This window comes from Mastomys coucha, unplaced genomic scaffold (genome assembly GCF_008632895.1).
Source record: "Mastomys coucha isolate ucsf_1 unplaced genomic scaffold, UCSF_Mcou_1 pScaffold22, whole genome shotgun sequence".
NCBI classification, from domain to species: domain Eukaryota; kingdom Metazoa; phylum Chordata; class Mammalia; order Rodentia; family Muridae; genus Mastomys; species Mastomys coucha.
Window position 1 is genome coordinate 49,969,111 of NW_022196905.1, and position 25,158 is coordinate 49,994,268.

Consider the following 25,158-nt stretch of genomic DNA (forward strand, 5'->3'; position numbering starts at 1 on the left):
TTCTAGTGTCTGCAGCATTGCTTCTATATCACTGACAAGGACAGGGTTCATTCATGGAAGAGAGTATTCTGCTGAATGAAAGCCTGGTTTCTTAATAGTTCACCTTAAAGAAATAAAACAATTATAGGCCACGTGATGATATAATCACTACCACCTTACATAAATCACATTTAGAATATGAACTGTCTCTTTGTTTTTAGAGGGAATATCTTGAAAAAATATGTTCATAAACTCAATACTGACATCAGCCACATATGGGTAAAACATACAGTCATAGTTCAGTAGAGGTTGATGAATTTTAAAAATTGATTTCAGGTTAAGCAGATACACATCAATAACCCCAAGGCCACTTTTGTACTCTCTAATGAATTTGCTCATTAAGAACATTTTGTATTACCTACATATTGTTCAACAGAATCATTATTATAACATTATTGTGTTCTTTAAGATTCTCAGAAGATCATTTGCTTTTATTGTTTAAGTACCATCTCTTAAATGTTTTAGATATGGATACATAAATTACGTCTACATCATTTTTACCTTGCACTGTTTTGTCTCTGTAATCAAATCTCCTAACCATGGACTAATTGTCTATAAACTCAATTTGATTAAATATGCTTGGCTATGGAGCCCTTAAGAAGATCTGTGGAGTTAAATCAACTCATAAAGGCACAAAGGAATCAATGATTATGTCATTTTAAAGGGATTAAGAGACCATGTGTGGAAACAGTGACAAGTGGCTAGCCACAAGCCATGTAAAGCCCTTAAGTAAACCAAAACTGTTAGCAAATTCACTTTCAACTTTCAGTTTATAGCTAAAACACAAAACCTTTCACATTTTTCTATATCAGCTTTGGAAGACTAGGTAGTTTAAGGCCTAGAATGGTGTCAAAGATCATATGTTACAAACTGAGAGAATGCATTTTTCAAAGTATACATATTTTATTTTGCCTGCCTGGCTCATTATTTTATTAGTTTTGGCACACTGGAAGGAGAAATGGGAGTATTTCAATTAAAAACATCAAAATACTTAAAATTGAATTAAATTTGAGATAAGTAACTATTTGACACTCCTTTAAATACTTATAGATCTTCCATACTTTTGTTAAATATTCTTTTATGAACTTTTCTGCCTTTCAGGAGATAGAGTATTTTATATATGTAATGCATATTTGCAGTTAAAATCGGCTTTTTATTGTATGTCCTCATGTCATTTATAAATACTTTGTCATTTACAAATAGATAAACAAAGGGAAAACCTAAAACACAAATTGAAATATCCAAATATATTTGTGTAAGTTGTTCAACAAATAGTCCTTGGTGAATGAATCCACATTGATTATTAACTGCATGAATATTCCTAACTTTGGGCAATGGATAACTAGCAAAGCATATGCAGTATTCTGGGATCTAATTTCTTGTATGATTTTCCTTTTGCCCTTGTAATGAAGAAAAAAATTTTGTTTACTTTTTTTAAAAAAAGAGAATATGAAAATATCAGGGCAATAAAAAACATATTAACACTTCAATAACATCCTCTCACTATCTTATAAAATAAAGGACATGATTATTATCCATAAGAGAACATGAACAAAAGCATTGCAAGGGATTAAAAGATTTTTTTGAGACAGCAATGGAATCAACTAGACTCATAACTCATCTGTTATGATCTGCATATTCATGGCACCTCTAAATTAACGTACTAAAATTCTAACCTCAATGAGATAGTATTAGCAAGTGGTAGGGATGTTTAGAGATGAAGAATAAGTGTGGAGCCCTCATGAATAAGATTAATGTCCTAAGAATATGATTCCAGATGACTCTCTAAGCTTTGTAATAAAATAAATCACAGACACTTCAGCAAGCTGAAATGAATATATATATATATATATATATATATATATATATATATATATATATATCCCACTAAACTCATCATCTTAGATGCTTGACTACCAGTCTTCAGAGCTGCTTCTTTTTTAAGCAATCCTGTCTTTTGGTTTCACTTGTCCTGGAGAGTAGTGAACAATCATTTTAACCCTAGATAAAACATTGACAAAAGAAAGAAAGAAAGAAAGAAAGAAAGAAAGAAAGAAAGAAAGAAAGAAAGAGAGAAAAAAAGAAAGAAAATTTCACCAAGTCTAGTCACATGAATTATTCAGTTTATTGGGATTGCTTACACGAGAATGAGGGACTGGAGTATTGTGGCATCCTGACAAAGCCCACTTTTCCATAGACTTAATAAAGACACATAGTTAAAGCTCTCTGCCCAACTTCCAGGAAGCTCAATTCAAGAAATGCTTCTGCATAGTATTTGCATTTACTGTACATATAGCTTTGGGGAGGGGACCTCCTAACTCATGGAACTTTTAGAATTTTTTCAGGTTCTTCAATTTCATAAGTGGTTCTGACTCTTCATATTCCTTCTTATGTCTTCTGAGACTTCCTCATCTTCCTAGAAAGGAATGTTTTAACTCTAAAGAAATAGTGACATAGCATGCACATTTTATTGTTATTTCTGCAGCTTGAAATGATTAAACATACAAAAATTGTGATTTTCAGTGAAATCAAATGTACAAGCTGATAGGTCAATAATTTTCCATCTTCTTGGATTTCATTCTCTTGATCTATAAAAGAACAAATAAGCCATACAATTAATGAGATATTCTTTTCTATTTAGACACATTGATTATAACAAATATCAACCTTTTCAGTGACCAGACCCTAAAGAATGGAGACTGTACAACAACAACTCTCTTATGATGAATTTTAAAATGCTTTATACAGAATGAAGTTTGTGCTCAGAGTAACCTTACCCTGTTTTTTTCTTTTTTCTTTTGTATTCTCATTTTATTTTTTGAGGGAAGAGGTTTTGGTATTATTTTTCTCTTTCATTGAAATCCACTGCAAATTTGACTTCCCTTAAGCAACAGACTAATTACACTCTGTCCTTCATCCCACAACTGAACAGACTGAGTTGGAATGTAAGAAATGCCCAGTGTAGACAGGGAAAGTCCCAGAGGCATCGATGAATGAGTCTTAAGTTTAGTAGAGTGTGAAAAAAAAGAGTGTGGAGCGAGTGTCACTGTTCTCTTTGCAGGTGAAACTCATTATTTCTGCACAATTATTGTCTCAGTTCTCTATTTTCTTTGAATTACTTTATTGCAGATGTGAGAGACCAGGGACAGTCACAGATCACTGCCCCTCATCCATCTTACAATCTCTTTTACTGATGAAGCTATTTTTAATTTTACAGATTAAAATATCATTTTGAAAATACACTGCAATTCTAAAAGATGTCAGGAGTGAATTAAAATTTTAACTGAGTCACTTAAAACACATTTTAATGAAATTATATATTGCCAATTCTTCAGCATTCTGTTGAGTTTCAATTACCATATTTATAACAAAGTCAGAGAAAGGAAACCACAGGATCTAAAGAAATAAAACACTGTCGGAAAAGTATTATATTTGTGTGAGACTCTAAGAATGAGTCTGTCATTAGGGAGGGTGTTTTATATGTCCTAATGGAACTAACAAAAAATCTGACTTGAGCAATGACAGAGAATCTATTTAAGAGTACAATTTTGAAGAAAATTTTAACTCTGAATTCTTTACCTAGAATCCCAATGAAAGTCTCATCAACCATATTTGTTTTGTTGAAACAAGTGCTATATTTCTCACAAATTGAGGACATATTCTTTCAAGACTTAGTGAGTCTATCATTGATTTGATACCTCATATTTTTTAACATCAATGCCTAATATCAAGAAGGATGTGTTTTCATAACATTCTTTGGAAATACTAATTAGTCATCATTCAACTGAAGAAGAAAACAAACAAAGAGAACACCATTCCTTTTAATCGATGCATTTATACCTCATTCTCCCACCATTTTACAGAAATTATGCACTGGTACTCATTTCCTTGCTTCACTATTTTTCTGGAGATTAAACATTAATGTGCTTTATATTTAGTTCCTTTCATTGCATCTTGTTTGTTTGAATATGTGTGCACATGTGCATGTACATGTACACATGTGCCTGTATGCTTATGTGTAAGGAGACTATTAACTCCTAAATGTTACAATACTAAAATGCTCTCAATACTAAAATGCCTCCCTATTGTTCCTGTTCATTGTGTATTGTAACCCTCCTGCTTGACCCTGGCCTGCCTCTCATAACCACACCTCTCTGACCACCTCCTGCTATTTGCCACACCTCTCTCCTGGTTCCAGTTACATCGGAAGTCCCACCTCCAGAGATCGAATAAGGAGCTGCTGATTGGGCCCACATGCTGACGAATTTGGGGGAGGGGTTTTGCCTCACCTATTCTACCTGTTGGCTTGTAACAAAAAGTATTATTAGATGCAAGATGGCTGAGTGATCACACTTGAGTGCTGTCTAATTTTTGAAGACCCTTCCATGTGAACTAAGGTAACATTATGGCTAGCCAATTTCCTCCTGACTCCATATTCCATATAACCCAATCTTATTGTTGCCACTGGCCTGCAACAGTGTACAACTGGGATCCATTTGCTATGTTCATAATCTGCACTATTCTATGGAAGCGTTAAATAAATATCAAATCCCCTATGAAAGTTACATTTTGGGTTTTATTATTATATATCAACACTTTAAATTGTCTAAGACATAATCTATTAAAAATGGCACAAAAGGAGTGAATTTTACATGGATTTTATGTATCATGTCTTAATTTAAAATTTCATAAACTATTTGTTACCATTATAGACCTGATATGAATAATTTTACTCTCAGAGGTAATGTTGAAAAAAATCTATTTCAAATAATGGAAAAGAATTTTAACCAACATAAGCCAATTATGAAACAAAACTGTACACATTGTATCGTTAAGAGATATTTGAAGTTCCCACATCCAAAGAAGCGTAAAATAGTATGGTGATTAAAAATATTATGAGGAAGGCCATAATAAATATGTATTAAAATCTTTAAGTCTTAGCTCTATTATCTATGAGTAGGAGCTTATTTGGCAACAGTACCTCTGTAGTGGCAATTGAGAACTTTGCTTTGTTTGAGAAAAGGTCTCAAATAGCTAAGTCTGCCCTCAAAGTCATCAGCCTTTCATACACCGGAGTAAGAGGCATGACCTACCACCTAGATGTCTAAGATAATCTTTCCTGTTCGATGCAGGTGACTTGGTTGGATCTAGAAAGAATCTGGGAATCAAATTCTGCTTCCAAGCCTTGGGAAAAGTCAAGGATTGATTTGGGATTTTTTTGCCTCTCAAACTGTAAGAGAATGATTTTTACCTTATTTTATTTTTCATTCAATTCTACTCTTTTCTCTTCATTTTGTGTTTAATGTTGAAATTTTACTGGCAAATGTACAAGTCATGTAAGCATTTAAAAAAGGAAATTGAAATAAAGAAAATATATCATATTCGTAGAATAAGTTTCTGAAAACACAGTAGGCTCTGTGAGGACAGCCGGAAGCCTCTGGGATATTTTCTCTGTAAAACATAGTAGGAATTTAAAAAAACATTTCCCACCTAGGTGTGGTGGTAAAAATCTGTAATCTCAGAACTTGGAAAGCTGAAGCTGGGGGAATAGTCCAGGTTGAACTAAAGAGTCCCATGGAAATCTGAATTGTGTAGTAAAATGTTTGAACAAAAAGAGATAGAGGAGAGGATTCATGCAGGGATAATTTATGTCTGTACTTAACTCTCAAAAATGTCTCTGGATTGATAACCTTTCCTTTTAAGTACAAATAGAATTGCTTTTCTAATAAGTGAGCATGGCTATACACATGTGTACCTATGAAAATTATCTATGTTTAGAACTAATCCTAAACTCTAACATTGTACATATGATTGTATTTTTTGTGTGTTGTTAATTATATTTAAATACCAGTGAGTAAAATCACAGTCTTTCTCCATTAATTCATTATTTATCAAATGCCTTTAAAATTCTTTAAGTAGTAAACTCATCTGCTTATATGTTTATTTAACATAATTAACAAGTATAAACCTGTTTATTACAGAGAACATGGTATATCTGGGAAAAGAAAAAAAATTCATTTTCCCTATAATATAACTACATTTGTACTTTGAAAGTCAAATTAAAAGCTAAAATTCCTCATAACTTTTTCCATGAGGTCAACATATTCAGAACATTAAAAAAAATAATAATCAGCACAAAGTTCTTTAAGTCATTTATTTGAACTGTGACTTTGAAATTTCTATTCTTTTTTTGTAAAATGTTTCTGACCAATTAAACATAGGATTATTTGAGGTTTTGTGTTCTTTTTGTTTATTTTCAGGACTGTAATCATTCATATTACTCTCTAACCTGTGGTGAGAAAAGTTTATGCCTGCTTCTCCCTAGCCTTGTTCTGTGTCTTTTGTTTAATAAGACCACAAGTGAAGATGCCTCGTTCATCTTCTTCCCCTCAGGTCCTCTGATTCACAGCATTGGAAGTCAGCTTGTCTGGCTTTTCACTGGGAGACCTACCACACTAATGAGCACTCAGGTGTAATTCACTGGGAGAGGTTTTGCAGTTGGAAATTGTTTGTTACTGATGGTGAAAATGAGCAAATACTGCCAGTGCAGAATGATTTATTACAACTTTTTGCGAGACCAGCAAAATGGCTCTTATTGCCAATTTTTGCTTTTTGTGCAAATTTTTCCCTTAACATTACTCACTGTATTTTTGACATTAATTACGGTATTATTTCCAAACATTGTAAGTTTTGAAATAGTTTGAGTATTACTTGGCAAACTTCAGTTGAACTAACATGTACCCGGTATAAGCACTTGGTTAGAAAGCTTTAACCAAAAACCTTGAACATTAAAATAACAAGCATAGTAAAATAATTTTATATGCTACATATGTGGATTTATATAAAATTATGTCAATGTAGACAAAAACGAATAGCATAAATCTACTTCCAGCATGTTTACAGCTATAGAAATGTGTTGATGAAACAGGAGATAGACTATAAGCCTTTCTGTTTTATACACATAGTAATTTAAACTAAATTTCACAGAATTCCACAGAATCTTATTTTTAGAGTTTAGAATGGATTGTGAACACTTTATGTTTAAAGCATTTATCTTGACAGTTGGAGAGGCCATGCTTATACATGAAGGCATATCTCTTTCTGTGTTTCTGTAAAACATATAATAAATATGTCAGTGGTTAAAAAAAAAGAACTTCAATCCTCATTTTAGAATAGGTCGACATCATTCTTTTGTGGATAACTCACTAGCAAAGGGATACCCCTCTATTTCTGGTGCTGCCGTGTTTTCAGAAGGATGATTAACAAAGGACACTTAAAATATTGTTGGTCCTTTTTTGAGTAAAATTCCATAAAGTAATAATTTAACTGAGTCCACGGTGTGTATTCCCTAAAGTCAAGGAATTTATAAACCACCTACAGGAAAAACGTATTTATAGGAAGGTACTTTACTATCATGAGTTTTTACATGTCTTTTGTTTTCTCACTATTGTTTATTCTGAAGCTCCTTCTAGGGAAGTTTAAGAACTTGGCTTCACTTTCTTAATGAGTTAGAAACATGATTTTCATCTCACAGCCTCTAGCAGATGAAAAGGTACCCTGTCGGACATGGGTCAAAGAAACATAGATGTGTGAAAATGGTGTTGTTAGCTTTCTACCATCAAGAGATTGCAATGCCGTATCTTCAGTACAGTCTGGACCTCATACTACTACTACTACTACTACTACTACTACTACTACTACTACTACTACTACTACTACTGATGTGGACTAGCTTTCAGACCCAGACATTTAGTTCTATTTCCTTATGCTTCATACATTCTGGTATGTACAATTAGGGAAATTAACTAGGTGATTTCCAGTCCTTTTATAAGATTTTCTGACTATTCTGTCTGCTTCAAGAGTATATGTCATAATATTAAAATTCAATGTACATACATATTGGTTCTGAGGATTTGTTTACATTCCATGTCTTGTTTTCCTGTATAAATCCTTTAATCCAAAGAAACACCACTATTACATGCTTGGAATAGGTAAACAAATATAATCCTAAAAATGATTAAATATATTTAGTTCACTGAGTCATTTCCAGTGTAGAGTATATATACCATTTGTCTGCATGCTTGCTAAATATTTGTGAAACAATTAATTAACAACCTTTCACAAGGTATATCCTTTCTTTTTGTATTAACTTTTCTTTAGTGTGGAAAGAATCTTCTCAGAACAAGGATAATGGCAGTAGCAGCCAATGGATATAAGCATGTTTAGGGAGCAGTTACACAATATTCCTAAATAGCAAATCAAAAGGAGCTTTACACATAGGTAAAATGCTCTATGCTCCCCCAAATATGGTCCCCTGACCCTTGACACAGTTCCAAGCAAGAATACCCACTTGCAGAGCAGGCACATGATTGATCAGAAAAAAAGAAAGTGTTAAGCTCCATAATACCTGTATCCTTTTGTTTAATTAATACCAAAATTTTGGTACTATGAAATTTTATTTATCAATTTTTCTAATACCTTTATAAAATGAGATGAAATTCTGTAAGCAATTTAACTACACCAACATATTACTTTTTCAGCACCTTTAAGTGTTGGCATAACTTTTTCAAATTTTCCATTTCCTCCTTGTTTTATTTTCATGCTGTTCTAACAAAGTAAGTTTACTTGTGACCTAAGGATAGGCATGTGTTGCTTCTAGACACATACCGTTCTTGCTCAAAGTGACACAAGTAACATTACAGCCTTTATGCCAAGCTTTCCAAACGTAAGTGCAAATTATCTTGCACAAAGGCACATGAATGGTTATAGAGGATTTTTTGTTCTTACTAAATGTGATTTTTTTTAAAAAAAATTGACTTTACATGAAAAAGGAAAAATGAAACTCTAAATATTGAAATTATTTGGACAAAGATTTAAAAGTTTCAATTCAAAAGGACTTAATAGTGAATTTGTGCAATGTTTGAAAGCATCTAACTTAAAGATTTTCATTTATTTTGATGAAATACAAATACTCTGAAAGCAAATTATCTTTAGCATTTCATTTCAACAGATGAAAATTTATGATGGTTAAAAGTCAATGAATTCACTGCCCACTCTCAAAATGAATAAAATGAACCCCTAGAAAAACACTTACTACATTTTTCAGGATATGTATAAGAAGTAAATGAGATAATAAAATCTCACCTAGTGTCTTTTTTCTCATGTGTTTTGTTCTTTCTTAAAACGTGGTTACCTGACACTAAAAGCCTTTACCATATTCATCAGTCTTACCTGTGTTATTAGAGACTTCCTGCTCTTACAAGCCAGAGAGCAACTACTGCTCTCTGCTTAAGGGGTGATGAGACTCAGTTCCTACCCCTAGATCATTGCCAGGCCATTGATTCCCATGTGTTGGCCTGAAACTGATGTGCTGTCTCATCTATATGTTTTACTTTCAATGTCTCTTTCTGCGGAATATACTTCCCCCACAACTCAAAGCTAATCACTCTATAATAAACAAAAGAGATGTGGTTTTTAGGAATGAGGAATGGAGACACCCATGAGGCTGTTGGGTATTGAAGAACAGACATGTAGGGCCATAGGAAAGGATTTAGATAGAATCATCATAAAAGAGTCATAAAAGCCTACATGACCGTATGTAGAAATTGCTCATTGCTAGAGTTGGCTTTGAAATTGGAATACAAGGAGATACATGAACCTTCTGGTCCAATGACTGCAGCATTAACTAGCCAGGGTGAACTTGGGGACACCAACAATAAAGAGTTAAAGTCTCAAGAAGAAAAGGCATAGATAGGAAAAGAAACCCCCTTCTATAAAAAAAATAAAGCAAATTGTAGATGGGTTTACCTTCTAGGAGGAAAGCTTGTACATGATTTAGAAACAAATAGTATTATAAGGAGAGTACATGAGACCATGGAATTCCTAGGTTAAAGAAAAAAAGATTAGAGAGTTAAAAGATGATATATAAGCATATAAAATGTTTCCTACTTTGTTTTCCTAGGTACTTAGAGAACTAGAGATGACAATGCCCCGTAAGGTATTAGAAAAAGCTAGCTGCTTTACTTGTATAAATTTGAAGCAAAGGCCACCACCTGGGGATCCATCCCATATACAGACACATAACCCAGACACTATTGGTGATACCAAGAATTTATTGCTGAGAAGAGCCTGTTATAGCTGTCTCCTGAGAGGTTCTGCCAGAGCCTGACAAACACAGAAGTGGATAAATGCTCACAGACAACCACTGGACTGAGTTTGGGGTCCTCAACTTGAGGGGTGGAATAAAGTACTGAAGGAGCCGAAGGGGTTTGCAAATTCATAGTAAGAACAACAACATCAACCAGCCATACTCCCCAAGAGCTCCGAGGAACTAAACCAACCACCAAAAAGTACACATGGAGGAACTCATGTCTTCAGCTGAATATATAACAGAAGATGGCATTGTCTGGCATCAATAGAGGCCCTTGGTCCTGTGAAGGCTTGATTCCTCAATGTAGGGGAATGGCAGGGTGGTGAGATGGGAATGGTTGGGTGGGTGGGCTCTGGAGGGGAAACCAGGTAAGGGGATAACATTTGAAATACATAAAATTATCCAATAAAAAAATCTTTGTAAGAAATTATTTTAACTTTAGTATTATGTCACCTTTCTGTTCTTACATGAAATTAGTTTCTAAAGATTGCTATCTACTGTACTAGAAAAGCACAGATTGGTGCCCAGCTAGCCAGGAAAAACAGACTGTGTAAAACTTGTAAAGATATGTGCTTTTGCTTGGTGTTTAGTTTCTGTTTAAAGGAAGCAATGTTGGGATTAATGATCTGGGATTCATAGAATTTATGCAAATTAAATGATTTCGAAAAGATGAATAAAAAAGACCAAACCATTAATGTCTGTAGCTTTAGTAAACAAAATACTTGAATCAGGCTTGCTGGTCAGAATGAAAAAGAAGGAAAAAGGGAAGAGAGAAGAAGGAAGAATGATGATATTTTGGAGGCAAAAAGAGAGCACTTGAACTGACAGCTTGTATTCACTACTGACTCTGAGTCATTACTGAATCCGCGCTGTTCCCATTTCTCTCTTTCCCGGGACCCTCCTTAAGCTAAGGCAACATTAAATAACCTCATTTTTTTTTTTTTTGCTAGTCGGTGGAATACAAAACCACAACTACACCCTACATAACACTAAATGAGTTTATTCAATACTACCAGTACTGTTATAAAACAGGCTCATAGACTGTCACACTAAAAATATAAATAAACAGAACATCGTGTGAAATACAAACACTGTTTATTTCCATTCTTCTGCTTTACTTCATGCTGCTATAACAAGTTCACAAACTGTGTGGTTTAAGCAATTGCAATTTATTTCTCACACTTCTGAAGCCTGAATATGTTTTGAATGACTGTTTTGTCTCTTTCTGGATTATGTTGCTGGCTTCTTGCTTTGATTTTTAGATGGCTTTGCCTGGGTAGATTTTATGTAGAATGGGAGAAAATGTGAGGTCAAATCATTTTGTTTTTATTATACAGCCTCAAATCCTGTTTGTATCATTGTGACAAAAGAAATAATTTGAAGTGTGAGAGAGTAAAATCTTGTATGAGTGCATTCTATGGCATGGGTATGGCCATCTGAAGAACTTATGTCCTAGAGTGTCATAGGAGTGGTAAAGCTTTCCATGACTAAGGCTCTTGTCTAAGTGTGAATGCTGATACTCGAGTAAAAGTTGTCCATTTAACTTTCTTCTCCTGTTTACTTATGGAGTGAAGACTCCTTCCATGCACATAATGTTTCAACGTAGATTAACTAAACTTGTCTCTTTGACAAGCTCTGTACCATGATGCCAATCTCTGTGTTGATCTGTATGCAATAAACCTATTTCCCTGATCAACAGTACATACTAAACATGCTGAGCATCTGAGATACTCTGCCTTCTCTATCTGATAGCCCATCCCACAGTAGCTCAGCTTTTATAGGTTCCTGCATCTTCCATTTCATTAGTGTAGTTCCTTTTCTCATTTCCTCATTTTTTTTCCTTTCAGGAATCCAGGACCCAAGTCACACAAGGACATAATTAGTGGCATTTATTTTGGCTCATGGTGTTAGAGGATGCTGTCTATGACTGACTAGCAGTATTGTTTCTGTGCCTATGGTGAAGTAGAACATTGTGATAGAAAAACATGTAAAAGGAAGCGCTTAATTTTTTCATGACTAGAAAGTAGCAAATAGTAATGGGGTGGGGGTGTTAAGTCCAACAACTATCTTTGAAATACATGGCACCGTTGATGTACTTCTTGCAGGAAAGTTATAGCTTCCTTAGTAAAACTGCCTCCCACTATTGTCTTTCAGTTTTGGATCTATCAATGGATTACCATTGGTCAGATTATAGCTTTAATGATCTAATGGTCTCTGGAAAGCCCTTCACAGACATACAAAGAAGTATACTTAACTAATCTTCTAAATGTCTCTCAACACTAATATTGCTCTAATATTAATGTTGACAATGAATATTAAACATCAAAAACCCTAACATTTATTCCATCATCTGTATCTAATTATGTTACAAAATACTTATATGTATAGTTAATATATTTCAGGCTAGGTTACTAACAATGTTGCTTTTGTTTTTTAGAGCATTTAAAATCAGTATATACTATGTTCATTAAAAGTGCTATAGCATTATGTCTAAAAGAGCATATACCATAATCAAAGTACTTTACCTCTAAAAAACTTCAACTTATATAATATCCTTGTGCATGGCATCTTTTGCCTCAACTAAGAACTTCTGACTAATAAAACTGAATGTGGGAATGAATGCAAAAATAAAGTGATAAAAAATACATTTTCCATATTTATAGACTATTTTATGAAAATTCAAGCTCTGTAGGCATGAAGTCTTTCTTCTATATAGATCTCAAGTCCATTTTTATCTGTAGTTGGATTTGATTCTTGCAAAGCAATTCAGTATATATCAATTAAATTCATATGCTATTCTAAATCTTCTGGTCTCATTCAAGCAAAGAATCCAGAGTGTTCATCAGGAACAGAATTAATCTCAATAGGACCATTCTACTTATATGTAAGAAACCACTCCTTTTACATTAAAGTTTGATCATTGACTAGCAATCATCCAGATACATCTGTAGATGGTATTTCCAACTAGACTTCACTTTCTACTTACACAACATGTACAATTGCTTTGCACACTGAAATCTTGGATTTTATTATGTCATGAATAAGGGTGGCAGTCAAGTTCTCCAAAACTTGAAACTAATGTATATATATATATTTCTCTAATGGATGATGAATATTTTAATGTCTTATTGAATGGTAAATAGTTTATTGGAAGTTCAGAATTCCCATTGTCTTGATCCATTATAGGCACCATTGCTACTGGCAGCTTTAGTCATAAAATTTAGCTTTAGGGTAGCATTATTGTATTTTTGTCAAAATACAAAATAGGATAATGAGACTTTAATTAAAATCAACTTCTGATCAATGGGCTGTGATATGGTAGTTGTGCTGGTAGACATGAAAACAACACTAATCTTTTAGTAATCTCTGTTGTAGTTGCTGAGTAGTACATTGTCAGTGAGCAATGCTATTTTCAAAGGGATCTTTAATGAGTAGAATATTTCAATAGTGAGACTGACATATCCAGCAATCTGTGTTGTAAATACACACTGTACTATACAGGTTTCTTACTCCATTACAGTGTGGAAAGAGGAATTTGACATAATTTTTAAATAATACTCCATACTGTATGACAAATAAGTTTGCTTTCTACTTAAATATACCTGCTAAGTTATCTAGTAATAAGGACTTCTCTTGATAAGAGACATTGACTTATCTCTGTGTATAGAAGTTCTATCTAGAATTTTCTTTCAATATTAAGCTGTTTGGCTTACACTTAAAGTATGTTTTACTATAGCTAACACTGATCATACCTAGCTATGTGGTATAATTTGTGGCAACTTCTAAATTGATGATTGAATTAATCTTTCATGTATTGGTTAAAGGGATGAAATGTCATTAATCTTTACTAAATAAATTCTCTTAACTTCAATTCTTTCCTTTTTGTTCATATCTGATTCTGATGAGGTATGAGAGCTGTGTTAAGAATTACATTTGGGTTAAGAGAATGTTGTAGCTAGAAAGGATTTACTATTCTTTATAATTTTAACAAATATTAATAATTCAATAAATGAGTTACAAGTATACATGCATTTCCTATAATCCAAACAGTTATACCTTCCTCACTGGAGGAGAACTATTTTTTTTCTTTATAGTAACAACTTAAATAACATGTGCTTTCTGTAAATTTGACAATAAAACTAAGCATGGCATGAGATTATTAAGCTACTTAAGTTTAATATATTAGTATCTTGGAGGATACAAAAACTTAAATAGAGAAAAACATAGTGGTACATTGTAGAGCATTACCACATATTCACTTATTACATATCTTTCATAAGATTTTTAGCAACATAAACATTTCAATGGTAAAAATCACCTGATTATAGATCACTGGAGATATAATACTAAGACATTCAAATGAAAATACAGGGTCAACAGCCTTTCTTGTTACCAGAATATTAGAAACTTGCAATTAAGAAAATTATTCCAGGATTCTTAAAGCCCAATAATAAGAGAGGTGTTTGTTTCTCTAAAATAGTCATACTGAGATTCAAGCTTCAAGGTGAATTTTTATAAAGTAATAATTCAGTCCACAGATTACCTCTTAAATCTGTTCCTTAAGGTTATTTATAATAAGAAAATATGAGAGTATAACCTGAACATATGATGTAGTATAGAATGTTTCGTGATGAATGAGCTTAATGTTAAATTACTTAGGAAATCGTGAACCTTCTATAAAGACTGAAGCATCTATGTTTGCCTTTGGACATTTGTACTTAAATTTAAAGTTTCTCCATACATGGATTGTTTTTTCCATAGTCACAAAGCCATGAAAGTTGTTGGCATAATCTTCTTGTAATTAAATTCCCATTTATAGAATTCTTGGTGTTTGAACTAAATGTGTTCTATTTCATAATGTCTCACAATGCAGAATCTTATTTTCTGTGTTCCTACTCAAATGTTAAAATGTTCAGGCTATGAAAGTACATTTGTATAGTCAATTTCCATTTAAGCAAAAAGCTTTAATATGGGCATCAAATGTGGCTCTTACTGCATTAGTTCTTTTTCTAGTTATCTTAAAAGTTTTACCTCCCTTTTTATGGTTCTATGAAAGGCAATTATGGAGGGGTTCACTCAATTTATAGATCAAAACATATTGTAGTAAGTTGATTATATCGGTTACATTTTGGCCTGAAAGGGCAGTTTTGTTTAGAAGGCACTGAGGAGGAAAGAGACTTTCTCTCAGTCAGCAGCAGGTACAGAGCCACCTAAACCTCTCACTTTCTCTTGTGTTTATCATACCCACTTTTTATTTACTCAGTTTGTTTAGAAAGAAGGAAAATATTGCCATAGAAACACAAAACAAAATCTCATAGAAGTTTGGATAACTTTTCTTATCATTTTTTGTATATAAAACACTTTCCTAATGCTCTATTAGCAAAGATCAATCATTAGTATTTCATTTTACTCATAATGTGGGATTTATAAAGTCCAAAGGGGTCAAGCTATAATCTTTCCTGAAAGCAGAATTTATGTATGAAGGTAGTAGTATTAGAATTGACAAAAAATAACGTATGTGAAGAAACTGTCCAAACATTTGATGTAAGAAAGAGCTTGATGGACTTTTCCAACATCATCCATTTGAACTATTCTGAGAGAATTAGGAATTGCAAAACATATCTGTGGCTTTTGTTTGTTTGTTTATTTGTTTTTAAATTTTTTTTCATTTCACTAATTCATACCATGATATACATACATTTTTGTACTTTTATCCATTATCTGAACCTCCTTTCTTCTCTCTCTCATGTGGATTCCTTCTCTTCTGGAGAAAAAAAATCAGAGAATATATAAATCATTATCATTATTTGGTTGTCCTCAAAACCAACATTTAGTATCAGAATACAAATTCAAGAAATTGATTTGGGAAGTAATTATAGGAAGCATATGGGCAAATGCAAACCAGGAAAAGATACCAGAAAGCTGTGTACAGCCATACAGTGGTGGTGCACTCCTTTAATTCTAGCACTTGGGAGGCAGAGGCAGACAGATTTCTGAGTTCAAGGTCAGCCAGGTCTACAGAGTGAGTTCTAGGACAGCCAGGGCTATACAGAGAAATCCTGTCTTGAAAAAAACAAAACAAAAAACAAAAAGCAACACAAAACAAAACAAAACAAAACAAAACAAAAAATCTGTGTACAATGTGCAAGTTACATACTGAACAACTACAGCCCAGTTCCACTTAGGACCTTACAAATATACTGCCATAGCAGGAGAGGTCATATATCGTCAGGGGAAAGCTACTGCTGTTATTTTGATGAGAGCTTATAATATTCCAGTTGAGTTGCCTTCTCACTGGTTTTATTAATTCCCATTGATAAGTGCAACTCTCAGCTCTGGTCAGAGATTCTATGCTTTTGCATGGGCAGCATTTACTACTGATACTCATAAGTCCTCATCTGCTGTGAAAGATTGTTATAGTTAGAATGAGCATACTAGCCACCAGAACTTCCTGTGTTTGAATGATTGCTCCCCAGTTGGTGAAACAATTTGGAAAGGATTAGGAAGTGTGGCCTTGTTGCAGAAAGTGGACTAGGAGTAGGATTTAATATTTCAAAACCAATAAAATTCTAAGATATCTATCTCTGTACCTTATCTTAGAATGGAAACTCTCTGGTACTACCATAATGCCAACTTTCCTGATTGCTATCATATTCTGCCTTGATGTTCATGGACTCACACTCTGAAATATCAGCCTCCAATAAACCATTTTTTTGTATTTAAAAAATAAAGACTTCAAGAAAAGGGATAAATATCCCTCAATAATGAGTCCCATTATTTGTTATTGAATACAATATGGGCAGCCGTGTAAATATGTACACATAAATGACAAATGGACTCAGTAGTTTGCATATATATGAGTGTACATATCCTATGCAACAATACTAATCCAAAAATAAATGTTATCAATTTGAAAGTAGGGAGAAGTCTGAAAAGGGTTGATTTGAAGGTATGTGGGAGAAGCTAGAGGAAGAAATAGAAAGGGAGAAGTGATGTAATTCAAGTTTAATTACAATGTAAAAGTAAAATACTTGTCAAAAAGCAGAAAAAAATGTGATGATAAAATGACTTCTAAAGATATTCTGCTATACTCATAGATCAGTGCTTTGTACAGCCATTTTCAGAGAAGCTTCTTTCTGCAGCAGATGATAACAAATACAGAGACCCTTACAGGCAGACACCACGCACACACACACACACACACACACACACACACACACACACACACAGACAAAGACAGAGATAGAAAGACAGCAAGAGACAGAGACAGAAAAACACAGTAAGACAGAGACAGAGAAACAGAATCAGAGAGACCGAAAGAGACAGAGACAGTGAGAGAACATACAGTTCTAAATGGGATTTCTTCATCAAATCCTTCCCCTAAGTGATAAAGGAACCAGACAACACTTTGGTGGAATTAGTATAAGAACCAGAAGGGATGGAACACAATGAGACAATAAGGCTTTCTAAATCAGTGTGAACTCTAGCTCATATGAACTCAAAAGGACTGGATCAGCATATACAGGGCCTATATCAATCTGCATCAGGTCCTCTAGGTTTATATTATGGCTTCCAATTTAGTGTTTTTAATGTGATTGCTGATTGTGTGAATAAATTTGCCTCTAAGCTATGTGCCTTCTCTTGGGCTCATTCCTTTCTATTGGTCTGTCTGATAAGCTTGATGTGATAGGTTTTTTTTGTTATATTTTAAAATAAGATTGATTGATTGATTGAATTATTGAACAAGTGAAAAGTTAGCCCCTAGGATAAATGTTAACAAATGAATTGTTATCTAGACTTCAATGGAGTGACACTACATATATTTGTCTACATGACATCAATACAAAGACAGATCTGCAGAAACCTGCCCAAAAGGGCGCAGTAATACCTGGTGATTTTGTATGCATTTAATAATAATTGGAAAGGCATAATAAGAGCAGGAGTCTTTCCTGAAGTGTAACTTCTTCAGCTTTTCCTAGAAGGGCTTATCCATAATAGATTTACAGTCCTTCTTGAAACTATTTCAGCAAGATAACATGCTATTTTTTAACCTTTCCTAAATGGCTCCTAGCAATCTATGTCCTTATACTGGTAGGAGATGAAACTACCTTTGACTTCAGCAGCTATAGCAAATCTAAAGAGAACTAGAAGTAATTAGCATTTTGTAAATCATTTGTAGGACAAAGGGAAGAATTTGACTGAAGCATCACTTTAAGTTTCAAGTTATTCATCTACTAGGATGGTCCTGGTCCCTCTGAAATAAAGACAAGATAGAAATAGGTTGAGTTGAAAAATTTCCACAGCAAAATTAAGTTTGGGAATCTGTTATCTATCTAATAAATATGGTAAGTGAAACTTTGAGGATAAAGCAAAAAGAAGAAATTTATTTACTACATAGCTAATAATTATATTCAAAGCTACTAGCCTGGATGAAACTCCTTAGTAAAAATGTCCATAGAAGATGCCAAAAATGAATCAATACCATACCTTTTATATGGACAGAACACAAAGACAAATACATATATGTACTAATTAGAGAAAATAATTAAACCAAACATACAAAGAAATTGTGTATGGCACCTCATTCTAGGGAAAATAGCTTTTTAGTGAACATTTGGATGGGGACTTTGTCATCATCATCTTGAAATGATGTAAAAAGAAAACTCTATCTTTTCCTCTGGTGTAAGGTAAGAGACAGGAGTTTCTTTATTCATCATTGGGCATTGTAACCATGGTAACTATAGAAACTAAAGCAATTAAATTCATTCAGATTTATTGACAGGTTTTTAATAAGCAAAGGACATGACTAAAAGGCCAATGACTCCTGTAAGATATTAGTGTTAGAGATAAAGGTTTTACTTAATTTTGTGGGGTCTGATGGAGTTTAAAAGAAGTTGTTTCCATGCCAGAAGAATAATACTGTAATACAGAGGATGCATGCATCCATTGCACAACAAATTGCATGGCAACTGACAACAGATGGGATACAGTAACTGAGATGGCACTTAATTTTGAAAGATTTAATGTTTCAAAGGTTTCTTTATGAGTGAAAAATCACTGATAAGTGAATAGAGATAAAGAAAACCACACACTTATGGATACTTGATCTTTGACAAAGACTCTAAAAATATACAATGGAGAAAAGAAAGCATCTTCAATAAGTGGTGCTGGTCTAACAGTCTGGTTGCATGTAGAAAAATAAAAATAGAACCATATTTGCCACCTTGCACAAATCTCAAGTACAAATGGATCAAGGACCTTAACATAAAAGCAGATACACTGAATCTAATGGAAGAGAAAGTGGGAAAGGGCCTTGACTCATTGTCATGGGGGAAATTTCCTAAATATAACTCCAGTGGCTCATATTCTAAGATCAAGAACTGATAAATTGGACCTCAAAAAACCTGAAAGCCTCTGTAAGAAAAGGACATAGTCAATAAGACAAATCAGTAACCTACAGATTGGGAAAAAATGTTCACTAACCCCACATCTAATAGAGAGCTAATAATCCAAAATATTTAAAGAACTCAAGAACATAACCACCAAAAAAACCAAACAACCCAATCAAAAAATGGGGTATAGGACTCAACTAAAAATTCATAACAGAAGAATCTCAAATGGCTGAGAAATACCTAATGAAAGGTTCAAAGTCCTTAATGATCAGAGAAATGCAAATCAAAATGACCCTGACATTCTACCATACACCAATCAGAATGGCTAAGAATGGTGAGGATATGGAGAAAGAGGAACACTCCTCCATTGCTGGTGGGATTGCAAACTGGTATAACCACTCTGGAAATCAATCAGGAGGTTCCTCAGAAAATTGGAAATAGATCTACCTGAAGACCCAGAAATACCACTTTGGGGAATATACCCAAAAGATGGCCCACCATCCATAGGGGCACATGTTCCATTATATTCATAGCAACCATATTTGTGATAGCCAGAAGCTGAAAACAACCCAGATGTTCCATGACTGAAGAATGGATACAGAAAATGTGGTTCTGTATCCACATGAAATACTGCTTTCACACAATGAAATACTGCTCACAATTAAGAACGAGGACATCATGAGTTTTGTAGACAAATGGATGGAACTAGAAAATATCAATCTGAATGAGGTAACTCAGACCCAAAAGGGCATATATGGTATGTGCTCACTAATAAGTGAATATTAGACAAATATTTTTTTTTAAAAAAATACAGAATGCTGAAGATACAGTACACAGAAATCAAACAGGTCAACAAGCTGTAGTGCCCAAGTGAGGATACCTCAGTCCCACTTGGGAGAGAGAAGAAAGCAATCACAAGTGGAGAGGGAAGGAGGGACCTGGGAGGAAAAGTGGATGGGAGTAGAGGTAGTGGGGGAGGGGGAGAAACCTGATCTGGAATTGGGTGAGGTAAAGGCCTGAAGCCCTGAGAGCCAGCAGAAAGAATGGAAATAGGCATCCTTGGGAGGTAAGAAGTTGGGGGGAACCCTCCAGATCACACCAGAGACTTAGAAGGTTAGAGACACTCAGGAGTCAAAGGGAGGGACTTAAGATGAAATGCCTGAGAGTAGGGAGAGGAAACTTATTGAGCGCACCTCCAGAAGGAAGACAGGGCATCAAATGAGGCAGGAGGTTGCCATCCTATGGTCAAAACTCTGACCCATAACTGTTCCTGTCTGAAAGAACTCATGGAGAGGAGCGTGAGGAAAAGAAGGTCCATCGACAGGCCCAAAGAGGGATCCAGTTCATGGGGAGGTCCCAAGACTTGACACTATTACTGATGCTATGGAGAGAGCACATACAAAAGGGACCTAGCATGACCACACTCAAGGAGACCCAACAAGTGTAGGACAGTGGTCTGTTCAAGCAACTTAGGCTTAGTCAAGTAATAGGCATTGAACCCTGGAGCCCAGTGGGTAATTTCTGCCTTCAGGGGGCAGAAGGAGTTCGGCTATAACTCCTCAGTCTTTGGCTCCTGTTTCAGTCACAACCTCTCACGACTGTCCCCACAGGAGATGTGTGCTCTGTCAGGTAGACAATGCCCCAAGCTCCCAGCATTCTAGCTGGACCCTTACCCCCAGTCAACTGGCCATACCAGGCATGCCTCTCCCCATAGATAGCCATGCCCCATACAATATAAGGGGCAGTACGCTCCTCCCCTCTCTCTTGCTCTTTGTTCCTTTCTTGGTCTTTGTCCTCTCTTGCTGCCTTTCTTCTTCTTACTCTTTGTTCTTCTCTTGCACTCTTTCTCCTCTCTTTTGTTCTTTGTTTCCTCTCTTGCCTTCTTCCTCTCTTTCCTGCTTTTTGTTCTCTTCTCTTGCCTTCTTGCTCTCTTATTTCCTTTCTTTCCTTTTCTATCTCTCTCTCTCATTCTCTTCCCCTCTCCTTCCTCTCCTTTCTTTATCTCTACATGACTGGCCTATTTTCTCTTTCTTATAATAAAATATCTCATTTATACATTGCCTCCTTTTTGACTAAGTGCTGTGCAGCCATAGGCCTCAGCAGCAGAGAGAGAGAGAGAGAGACCCAGGCTACAGCAGCGAGCCACCCAGCCCCACAAACAAGCATCTGAAAGAGTCAGACGCAGATATTTGCATCCAATCATTGGACAGAAGCTGTTGACCCCTCAGGTTGAATTAGGGAAAGACTGAGAGAAGCTGAGAAAGAGGGCAATCCTGTAGTAGGACGAGCAATCTCAATTTACCTCGACTTCCTAGATCTCTCAGACATTGGACCACCAATCAGGCAGCATACACCAGCTGATATGAGGCCCACAGCACACATATAGCAGAGGACTGCAGGGTCTGTGCTCAATCAGTGTTGGGAGCCAAGGTATAGTCACCAACCCCCTGCCCCTCAACTAGCCTGAGATCTGCCTGACACTTACCCTGGGTAAAAACATCTTGTGCCCGTCTACCAAGAGGCAGTGTACGGAGACCTTCAGAGAAGAACCGCAAAATGTTCCAGGCCCCCAGACAGCATCTGCCAGATGGCTAACCCTGCAGTGAACCCATTGTTCTCTGCCCCTCCCCTTTTCTGCTTTTGTAAAGCATATATTGAGCAGCTTGCTCTAAGTAAAGCAGATCTTGACAAACCTTTGCTTGGTCTCGTCCTCTTTCTTACCCATTCTTCTCTGCAGGCATGGTTCCCCTTCACACCCCAAATAACTGAGTCCCGCAGGCCAGGATAAATCAGAGATGATACACCTAACCCTCAAGAGATTGGAGGCCTCAGGGAGTTTAGGGGTCAGGTGGTTTGTGGGGTGATGGGTGAGGACATCCTCGTGAAGACAGAGAGGTGGGGAAGAGATATGGGATGTGCAACAGTCAGAGGGTGGACATGGGTGCAGGGATAAAATCTGGAGTATAAAGAAATAATAATAATAATAAAAGAACATTATAGACACCATAGTAGGAAGAGGGAGGATTTCTATATCCTTTTAAATCTTAAATTTCATTACATATTTTAACCCGTGTATATATGTGTGCCTACACATGAGCCACATGCATATGTTGAGTTCAGAGACAGTTCCCTTTTTCCACCAAACATGCTCTAGGGATTAACTCAGTTTACCATCTTAGCAGCAAGTGCCTTTATATGTTGATCTGTGTTGACCTGTGTCACAGACCCAGGATGAAGGATTTTGTATTTTTCATCTGTTTGATGATGCTACGTGAATGTTATTTGATATTCGATTATCTTGTGGTATTCTTTTAGTAATATTTAAAATAAGTCAAATTATGGAGACCAAATTTATTTTTATAATTGTACATCTTGAGGAAGATGACAATTATTTCTTCTTGACTCAAAAATTTATAGCTCAAAGTAATTTGACATTTTGGCTACATTTCTCTTTAGGTGATGATACTATATCAAACATTAGTTTGGAATACTTGTGTAAATTCTGATAAATGAAATTACAGTGACCTCTAATAAAGTATTTTTTTCATTAACTATGTGCATTTGAACTAAAATTCACAGGCTTACCACATCTAAAGTCTAAATTGGCAACAAATTCTGGAGATTTAACTACCTACTCAAATTTGAAAATTCCTAGCAATATTTTCCATACTAAGGATTGTATTATAAAAGTGAGCAAAGTTTATTACAGTTTTTGTCATTTTGAAATCATAATTATATTGTTTCCAACTTCTCTCTTATTCTCTTTTATTCCAACTTTATTTCCAAATTATCATTTATTCCAACTTCTGCTTTTTGTATATTATCTTACTCCTTGCTCTCCTTCAAATTCATTGCCTCTTTTTCATTAATTATTTTTACATATACATATTGCATTCTTAAATATACTAATACAATTGTGTCAGTCCACCCAACATTACTGTTATGTGTATGATTTCTAGGCTGACTTTAATAATCCCTAACTATAGTCTAAATATTTATCACTATAACCACAGATAAGTGTAGTTCTCACTGAGCATCAAAACAACTTCTCTTTATAACACAAAGCATAACAGAAAGCAAGTTGACCAAAATGTAGAGAACAAAATATTATGTGGTACTTTGTCCCAACTGATACTTGCAACACAAGTCCAGGCCTAAGATATCCAGACTGATATAAAATTGTAAGGGTGTGAGCAGAGAAATTATAAAAACCAGAAGGACACAATGTCTTTTGTGAAAGACATTCTTGAATCTGGTAGAAATGTCAGGAAAGTTATACTCATAGAGTCTTAACAAAAACGAAGAACTGTCCAAGAATGACAAATGGAAGTGGGAACTCTCATTAAAGCTCAAACCCAAAGAGCTGCAGGCAATTAAAGAATACTTAATCTGGGAGAAATAAGAAACCCTGGCATGAGCCCCATGATTAGTTATGAATAAAATTATATAATAGTAGAAAAAGAAAAGTCAGATTGATCCAATAGATAGATGTATTGGGCATGGTCTGTTATTACTTCAAATTGGCAGAATCCTGATTTGCATTATGCACTAATTTTTGGTCACATGTTAAGTGACAACTTGATTGATGTTCACTTCTGAGGAACTTAACCAGTTTTCAAACTTCTAATTGGTGATTTATAAAGTAATTATTGATTAAATCATTGTTTTATTGTGCTGTTGAGCTTACTCTCCACTTCTTTGTTCTATTGGGAATTTTGTCCATTGATCAGATCAAAGTCACAGCTCTTTACTCACAGCCAGTCAGCAATAATCCTCACTTACAATAATTTTGTTTTCATGTAATATATAGGATCCACTCATAAATCATCACACTATTCCAAAACACCACATTCAATTTCATGGGTTCTTCTTGGATTAATAAAATACTCTTATCATTCATAAAATTAAAAGAAGATTGATGCTCTTTCCCAAAAATATCAGGAGAAAGCTTAAGCAAAAATTTTAGCCCACCTACTTAAATATTTAATTCCCAAGAAATGACATAAATAATGACATAAAAAATGAGTCACATAGAAATTTCAAAATGTTGTGTAGTTTGACTTACATATCAAATTTAAAGCATTATTTTTGGGACCATAAATATGCCTCAATACATAAAGCCAAGTCTAACTGCTCAAGTTTGATTGTCAGAATCCAAACGTTGGATGGAGACAACCAACTTCCACAAGTTAATTGAGCTTCAATATATGCACATCTTGAACAACCTCAGCTGAACTCACATACCCATGAACCTCTGCCTCTGTCTCCCTACTTTTGTCTCTGTTTCTCTTTCTTCAAAATACATACAGACTGGTATAAAAAAAAAAATTCCCCCATGAAAGGATTTAATTTCAATCAGAATGCAATAAATTTGTCCTGATTATTTTTGTGGTTTTGAACTTCCTTCTTTAATGCTGGGGCTGGAAATCTATCAGGTATGTTATCATGAGATCATGAGATGACCTCAACAATGGAAATCCACACTAGAAATGGCCTTAAAAATTAACCATTATTTCCAGGTTCTGGCTATTATAAATAAGGCTGCTATGAACATGGTGGAGCATGTGTCCTTGTTAC